The sequence below is a fragment of the Juglans microcarpa x Juglans regia genome, chromosome 3D (genome assembly GCF_004785595.1).
Source record: "Juglans microcarpa x Juglans regia isolate MS1-56 chromosome 3D, Jm3101_v1.0, whole genome shotgun sequence".
Taxonomy (NCBI): domain Eukaryota; kingdom Viridiplantae; phylum Streptophyta; class Magnoliopsida; order Fagales; family Juglandaceae; genus Juglans; species Juglans microcarpa x Juglans regia.
In genome coordinates, this window is record NC_054598.1 from 15,878,579 (window position 1) to 15,888,084 (window position 9,506).

The 9,506-nt window shown below is 35.3% G+C and overlaps 2 pseudogenes; both read right to left on the minus strand.

Moving 5' to 3' along the window:
* Positions 1 to 133: 133 nt before the first annotated feature.
* LOC121255080 lies at positions 134 to 1,329 on the minus strand (annotated as a pseudogene).
* Positions 1,330 to 6,501: 5,172 nt separating this feature from the next.
* On the minus strand, positions 6,502 to 7,744 carry LOC121255081 (annotated as a pseudogene).
* Positions 7,745 to 9,506: the final 1,762 nt, after the last annotated feature.

The window sequence follows — 9,506 nt, forward strand, 5'->3', positions numbered from 1 at the left end:
AACTCAAATATAGTCACTACTAACATAAATGAAATACGAATTGAAACTTGATTAACTCAAATATAGTCACTATAACATGAAGGAAATACCAATCAATTATTCGACATGTCTACTGTTGGGAATATAATAGCCACTATTCAATTAGATCTGCTTGGAGCTGATAATGTGCCGAGGTGTCTCTAATATTATGATGACGTTGGATGAAGTCCGTAAGCTCAGTTGTATGATTGCGCAAGAATTGCGGGACTTCATCATCAAGTTGATCATACTCAATGTTTGATTCCTCACTATCATCACGCTCATCCTCAATGATCATATTATGTAGAATAACACATGCCTTCATTATATTTGTTAGTTCCTTGACTTTCCACATTCGGGAAGGTCCACGAATAATTGTAAATCATTGTTGAAGTACCCCGAATGCACGCTCGACATCTTTTCTTGCGGATTCTTGTGCTTTCACAAAATTTTTTTTCTTATTCCCTTGTGGTGATGGAATTATCTTGACAAAAGTTCGCCACTTGGGATAAAACCATCCGCAAGGTAATACCCCATCTCGTAGTGGTTGCCATTGATTGTGTAATTGACTCGAGGAGTTCGCCCTTGCCATTGATTATGTGAACCGGGTATACCAAAAAATGCATGCCATATCCAGAGATCATATGAAGCAATTGCTTCTAAAATAATAGTTGGTTCACGAATGTGGCCGGAGTACATACATTTCCAAGCTGCGGGACAATTTTTCCACTTCCAATGCATGCAGTTTATGCTTCCCAGCATTCCTGAGAATTCCCGTTGTTCACCAACCGCAAGCAATCGAGCAATATCATTGGCATTTGGAGACCGCAAATATTCATCTGAAAAAACACTTACTATTGTCTCAGAGAATTTTTTAAAGCTCTCCATTGCGGTGCTTTCACCAATACGTATGTATTCATTCATAAAATCTCTAGTAACCCCATATGCCAGCATTCTAAGTGCTACGGTTATCTTTTGTATAGAAGATAAACCGAGTCTTCCGGCACTATCTCTTCTTTGGACAAAGTACGGCTCGTACGACTCAACCTCATTTAGAATACGGAGAAATAGGAGACGGCTCATCCGAAATCTTCTTCGAAATAGATTCGAGGGATTTACTGGGTTTTCAGCAAAATAATCGCGAAATAGACGTTGGTGCCCTTGAATATGATCACACCAAATAAACTTACGGCTTTGGCGATTGGCACGATGCCTTGATGACTGTCCATCGGCCTCGTCATTAAGAACAACATCCAACTCATCTTCAGATGATAAGTATGTGAGCAATTTGCGAAAGAATGTACGAGCCATTTGATGAAGGGAGTGAGATATCAAGGGAGACTGTTGAATTTCAGTTCTTTAAATCAAATGGAATTTCAGTTCTTTAAATCAAATGAGACTTGAGTTTGTGAGAATGTGAATGCAAGCAAAATGCGTATTTATAGAGGAAAAAGTTACCGTTGCATATAGGACAAAAAATATTACCGTTTGAGAAAAGACAAAAAAAGTCACCGTTAGAGAAAAGAAAAAAAATATTACCGTTGGAAGCAGGAGTTGAAGATGCTATTGGAGGTAGGAGTTCAAAATGTTACCGTTAGAAAATGCACATATTAAAAAAAAATTACTATTTTTATAATACGGATTTCGGTTTGAAAAATAATACTATATTCGGTAGTCAAAATTGTATAAGTATTTTGGAGAATGTGATTTAAAAAGAAGATAATAAGACAAAAGAGTTAGTAGTTAAGATTGTAAATGGAAGTGGGAAAAAAATAATAAAGAAATAATAGAGAAATATTATTTAATAGAATAGAGATAGGGATGAGGAATGTGATGTAGCAGGTTTTTTAAAGATGAGTAAAATTTAGGAAAAAAGTTTAGGGAATGTACTTTTTAGTTAAATTATAGGAAAAATTATGGGGAAGCCAATAGAGATGCTCTTAGAGCATCCTCATTGGATTAGTCAAATCCATATTCAAAATTTAGCCAATATCACACTTTTTTATATTTGTCTATTTTATTTAAATTCAATCTCCACTTTGGATTAGCCATTCACTCTCTATATAATAATAAAATATTATTAAATTAATATTTTTTTATTTAATTTATTTGTATCACATTTTATACTTCTACCAATTTAATATTAATAATAATTATATTCTAATTAAATTAATATTAAAAAAATCATATTTTCAAATGTCATTTAATGCTAATAACAAAAAATTGAGATTAAACTTATCTAAATTTCTTATTCACTAACCAAAGTGGAGAAAGAGTTACGGGTAAGAAATATTCCCGCATTTTGTTGCCATTCCCGCGTGTGTAGTTGGAGTGAGAAATTAGTATTTTAATGTTTGGTGAACCAATTGTGGTTGCCTATATTTGGCCAATCACTGTAGCATAAATACAAATTATTTTGGAGATGACCAATCCAATATAGAGTCTTTTTGGTATAAATTATCTAAATTTTAGCTAAGCTCCTTGTTTGGCCAAGCCAATGAAGATGCTCTAAGAGCATCCCATCCGGATGCCTAAAATACTGTTATCCTTAAAATTTAAAGATGAAATTTAGGAGAAGTTGAAAATGAGCCTCCCATCTCATTCCCTAAATTAGGGATTTGTTTTAGGGGATCTACAGTTGTTCCCCATATTTGGGAAACCACTGTACATCCCAATCGACTGAACCCTAAATCTGTTGCTGTTGGTCCCGCGTGTTCCTCTCGATTGCCCTCGTTCGTGGAGGAGGCCCTCTCTCACACTGTCTAGCACCATTGATGGTGTCTTCTCTTCATCGACTCCACATGAATGTAAGTTATCTCTTCTCTGTGAACCCTTCCTTCTTCTTCTCTCCATGGATAGACTATGTCCGCTCTCGCACAAATCGAACACACTGAGCCTCTTTCCCATGGCGAATCTGATACATTTTTTAGATTTATTGACAAAAATTATTGTATTTGTCACTTTGGCCACTTGAAATCACGAATGTAAGTTATCTCTTCTCTGTGAACCCTTCCCTCTTCTTCTCTCCATGGATGGACTCTGTCCTCTCTCGCACAAATCGAACACACTAAGCCTCTTTCCCATGGTGAATTTGATATATTTTCGAGTTTTATTGACAAAAATTATTGTATTTGTCAATTTTGCCACTTGAAATCGAGAACCCTAGATTTCAATTACTACTCTAGGGTATGAATATTCATGGATCTGTGACCCATATTCATTGGATTTTTCAGGCATGTATTTGCCATGGTTTTCATATTTGTTGGATTTATTGACTTCATAGTTGTATTTCATCAATCGACCTGCTTCTATTGAGAATCCTGCATTTTATTGGGTGCTCTAGGGTTTGAATGGACAATTTTTGCTATGTATCATTCACGGCACAATCAATGCATTTGTCTGCCATGGGTGAATCTCAGACATTGCTCTTAAATTAGTGCTTTGTTCATTTGTGTGGAGTGTTGTGCATCATTTGATCATTAATTCCTGAAGCTGAGTGCATATGAAAACACTGAATTTATTGTATGGCTCGACTCCTTTTCCCTTTGAATCATTTACCATAATCCAGTTGGTTGTCATCAAAGCTAGTCATGCTGTCCAATGAGACCTGATCAAATGGTCTTTTTTTTTTATTACTATTACCGTCATTACCAGCTTTGAGCTCCCTTGTTGGTTCATGTATTTTATTTGAAACACAAACGGGTCAAGGACAACAGGACATAATGCTATAAGCATTGAACTCTGTTCGATGTTAGGATACATATGACTATATATGTTTGGTTTTTGTTGTCCCCCCCCCCCTAATCCATATAATTGAGACAAACATGTTCTGTATTATTAAACTCAAATGGTTTAACAACACATGAATTGGAAATCTGCATAGCTAAATTGCCTTGCCAACAAGGAGATCTGACCATTTTTAATGTCTTAATTGTCATATGTAGAGCTAGTGGAATACATTATTAATCTATGATGTTTGAATTTCAAACATCCTTTGTCTTTTAACTAGCATTAGAAACTTTCCCTTTTCTGTTAGCTTATACTTTCTCCAATATTTAATCCTTGTATCATGATATTGATCTCCAATAATATATGAGTGTGAATTCAAATGTTCTAATCCTACCTCATACCAGTTATTTAATCTTTATTTGTTGCATGTGTTTGCTGGTTTGAACCAATGTGGTCTCTTTAATTATTGTTCCCATGGACTGACTGAGCTCTGTTGGTTTGACAAAGTTAAAATCTGTTTTATGTTCTTATGCATTTTGCATGCTACTTAGTATTGGATTTTCCTTCTCTAACCCTTCGGTTGTGAATTTGTCTGTGCTATTAGGACCTTTGCAGTGTTTGGTACTGATGAATAATTATTACTTGTGGGGGAGAGAGGGGCTGCATGTCTACTGTTAGGCTATGATGATGGTGTTTAGTGGGATAATTCATAAGTGTTAGTGGGCCTCATTGAGATGGCGGGGTAATCCTCACCCAAATGATCATATTGCAGTTTGTAATAGTTTTCACAAAAGGCACGTGGGGTTTGGGTAAGGTTTTGTAGCCATTTGATGTTGGGCTCCTGTCTCACACATGATGTAAATTCTGTAACCCATTCTGAGCCACATATAAAACACACAAGTGTTTAGGTAAGTGGATGAGAATACTCTTATTTTCACGTTCGCAAACTAATTTTGTTATTGGATTTGAGTTGTCTTAACCCCTCGGCTGTGATGATGAGACAATCCGAACATGGTGATGGAACACTTTGGCACACACCTCCATGGCATGGTAACCCGGATGGCCAATAAATAGTGGCAACCGGTTGTTGCAGCCATGCAAGGGAAGGTGCGTCATATGTTGCCATAGGATTCCTAAGCTGGCTACCAAAATCACTTGCAAATGTAGTTCTTAATTTTCCAACATGTGTACCACATTTCTATATTTACAAATTTTTAGAGATAGACTCAGAAAAGCATGGAAATATGTTCTTCACCAGCCTCCTAACTCAGGAGCCTGAACTTGACCATATTTATGTTGGTCAAGGTGAACAACATCCCGTGACATTGGATGACTCTCCACCCCCGCCCCAAGTAGAGCCTCCCTCTCAAAGAAAATTAGTCAGGGGTGCAAACTTCACCCCTGAAGAAGACAAGTTACTTGTCTCCGCATGGCTGAATAATAGCATTGATGCCATCCAAGGAACGGACCAAAAACACGCCCAACTTTAGAAAAAAAAGTTAGTCAATACTTCAATGATTATAAAGAAAGTACAAATGAGCGGAGTGTTGGGTCCTTAATACATCGGTGGTCTGCCATTCAAAAGGCGACGAATAAATTTTGTGCTAAACTCGCCCAAGTTGAAGGGCTGAATCAAAGTGGCATGACTGAGCAAGACAAGGTATAAACATCCACTTATTTATTATTGACAGTACTTAATTATCATTTATATGCGTTATGTTTCTTTTATCTTTAATGGGTTGGTTAATTATTTGATTTTCATTTTGAATTGGAAGTTTGACAAAGCGAAGGTCATGTACCAATCGCTTGAGAAAACGACCTTTCAGTTCGAGCATTGTTGGCAACTATTGAAGGACCAGCCGAAATGGAATCAGCGTTGCACAAAGGACGGGACAAAGCGAAGGTCGACGATGTCCCCTACATATTTGCATACATCAGCAGTGGCAACTAATTCACCCATTGATTCAGTGGGTTGTACAGAGGGCGAGAATCTGGAAATTAATGATGTCATTGAATTGGATAGGCCAATAAGGAGAAAAGCTGAGAAAGGAAAATGTAAGGCCCAAGGAAGGGCCTTAGATGAGCTTGTGGAGCTCAACAAGAAAAAGTATACTCTCCTAGAGGAGTCACGTGCTCAGGAGAAAGAATTTTTCCGACTCAAGGCCGAGAAGATGGCATATGAACTAGAAATGGAGGGAAATAAAAGTAGACAAGAAGACGAGAGATTGAGGTTGGAGGTGGAGAAACTGGAAATCGCACGATGGGAGAGAGAGGAGCGCATAATGTTGCTCGATGTGAGTACGTTAAATGAAGTTCAGCAAGTATATTTCCAGCAACTTCAAAGAGAGATATTGGAGTGACGCAATGCATCCTCAGATTGAGGCATTTATTTTGTTTGTAACTAAACCTTTATTTAGTATTAAAGGTGATGTATATTATGTACCACTCACTTGTGGCACTTTTCTGCGTTTATTGTATTATATAATTTGTATGTTTGCAAAGTTTTATTAAGAAGATAGAAAACGTGGTCGTTGAATTTGAGTCTAACATGGATATGTTGCTTGATTACAACTCGACATTACAAATCCTTAAACTATTACAGATAATGAAAATATTACAATAACTTTTGAGCATGTTCTTGAACCAAACATGTTTTTTGGAATGGAAATTTTATAAACTTTCATACACCGCGCTACTAATGATAAAATAGAGAATCCAACACAACCTTTTCTTTTATTGTTGGGAATAGAATTGTCAGTGATGTTCAATTAAATATGCTTGTAGTTGATGATGTGCCGAGCTATATCTAACTTCATGATGGCGCTGAATGAAGTTGATAAACTCGTTTGTTGGATTGCGCGACAATTCTAGAAGATCATCATCAAGTTGATCATACTCCATGTTCAAACCCTGACTATCATCACGCTCGTCCTTAATGATCATGTTATGTAGAATAACACATGCTTTCATTATATTTGTTAGGTCATTGACTTTGAATAATCGGGAAGGTCCACGAATGATTGCAAATCATTGTTGAAGTACCTCAAAGGCATGCTCGATATCTTTTCTTGCAGATTCTTGTGCTATGGCAAAGTTTTTATTCTTATTCCATTGGGGTGATGGAATCGTCTTCACAAACGTTGACCACTTGGGATAAATACCATTGGTAAGGTAGTATCCCATAGTGTAGTCATTGCCATTGATTGTATAATTGACTGGTGGAGCACGTCCTTGGGCAAGTTCCGTGAAAGTAAAAGATCTCTCTAGCACATTAATATCGTTATGTGAACCGGGCATACAAAAAAATACATGCCATATCCAGAGATCATATGAAGCAATTGCTTCTAAAATAATGGTTGGTTCACGGATGTGGCCAGAGTACATACCTTTCCAGGCAGCAGGATAATTTTTCAACTTCCAATACATATAATCAATGCTTCCCAGCATTCTTGAAAATCTCTGTTGTTCACCAACCACAAGCAATCAAGCAATATCATTAGCATTTGGAGACTGCAAATATTCATCTGAAAAAACAGTTACGATTGTCTTGCAAAATGTTTTGAGGCTCTCCATTGCGGTGCTTTCTCCAATACGTATATATTCATCCATAAAATCTCCAGTAACCCCATAGGCCAGCATTCTAAGTGCTGTGGTTATCTTTTGCATAGAAAATAAACCGAGTCTTCCAGCATTATCTCTTCTCTGGACGAAGTAGGGCTCGTAAACCTCTACCTCATTTAGAATATGAAAAAATAGGGGACGACTCATCCGAAATCTCCTTCAAAATAGATTGGAGGGATATACTGGATTTTTTTGTGAAATAGTCGTGGAAAAGGCGCTTGTGCTTTTGAATATGATCACGCCGAATAAACTTACGACGTTGGTGATTGCCACGATATCTCGATGACTCTCCATCAGCCTCGGCATTAATAACAGCATCCAACTCATCATCAGATGAGAAGTATGTAAGTAATTTGCGAACGAAAGAATGAGCCATTTGATGAAGGGAGTTGGAGATGAGACTTGAGTTTTTGAGAATGTGAATGCAAGCAGAATGCGTATTTATAGAGGAAAAAATTATCGTTACATATAAGACACAAAATGTTATTGTTGAAAAAAAGACAAAAAAAGTTACCGTTAGGGAAAAGACAAAAAAAGTTACCGTTGGAGAAGAGACAAAAAAAGTTACCGTTGGATAAATGACAAAGTATGTGTACTAATCATGGCGAATTCAAAATGTTATCGTTATACTATTTTGCAAAATATTTTATTATCAATACGTGAAAAATGTACATATTTAAAAAAATTATTATTTTTAATATTGATGTTGAATTGAAAAATAATATTGTATCAGGAAAAAAAAATCGTATAAGTATTTATAAAATGTGATCTTTGAAAATAAGATAATAAGACAAAAGAGTTAGTAGTTAAAAATAGAAATGGAAGTGAGAGAAAAAAATAATAAAGAAAGAATAGAAGAATATTATTTTAATAGAATAGAAAAATGATAGGGAATGAGATGTAGAAGGTTTTTTTGAAGATGAGTAAAATTTAGGATAAAATTATAGGGAGTGTCTTTTTTAGCTAAAATTTAGGAAAAATTTTAGGGAACCCAATGTGATGCTCTAAAATAGAATTCTTAAATTTGAAACCTCATTCTTTAACTATATAAAAAAGAAAATTCTTACAAAAAAAATCACTGAAAGGTAAATTTTTTTTTTCTTTTTTCAATCATTTTTTAAAACATTTTTAAAAAATACCAAAAAATATAAATTCATTTAAAAACATTTCCTTAATCATTAAGTAAAAAAAATTAAAAATAAAATTCAGTACAAGATTCGATAGAAATCTTCTATGGAAATAGTATTTTCCCTTAATCATTTACGACCCATTCTGGATTATCATGCAAAAGAAATTTTATTTCATCATTATAATTTTATTTTTAAATTTTTACATAAAATATTATAAATAATTTAATTTTTTCAAATTTGAAAACAATAATAATATTAAAAAATAATATTCTAATAATATTTTATTCAACTTTCAATTTTCATCTAAAACCATCTACCATATCATCTCAACTCAGTATCCAAACAAGGCCTAAAAGTGTCGCCGGTTTTGATTGGCTTAGAGCATGTATATTATAAGGTATGATAGTATCATAGGAAGCCACCGACCAAAAAATTTATTCTTATAATTTTACAACTTTGCACTCAAATGATTTATTATTAAATAAGGGCAAAGTGATAATAAGAATACGACCAACTCCAATTAGTTAGGAGATGGGGTGTGGCGCCTCCAGCCCTCGCTTGGGATTTGACGGATACTGAAATGTCAGGACATGCAACACCAGGATTACCTGCCCCTTCTACATGACAGATAAGATGCAATGCACATAATGATAATTAACAGTATGAAGTATACCGCAGCGGAAAGTTAACTTAAGTCAATTTAAAGGAAACATTAGTCATGGTACTGAAAACATAAGATCTCAATACTATTTCATAATTCATAAGAGTCATCATAGTTGATACGAGCTTCTAAAGAACTCTTAAAAACACGGGACCAAAACATTTGGTCTCAAACTAAACAGAAAGTCATTTCCCAGAAGTGGTCCCATAACATCGTTCTTAGTCTTCAATGAGATTTGGGCCTCACTCGCTTCTCTAAAGCCCGGTCCCTGTCCCTATTATGGGACACTCTAAACTTTTCTATGTCTTCAATTATCTCAATAATTGCTTTATTAATCGACTAGAGAT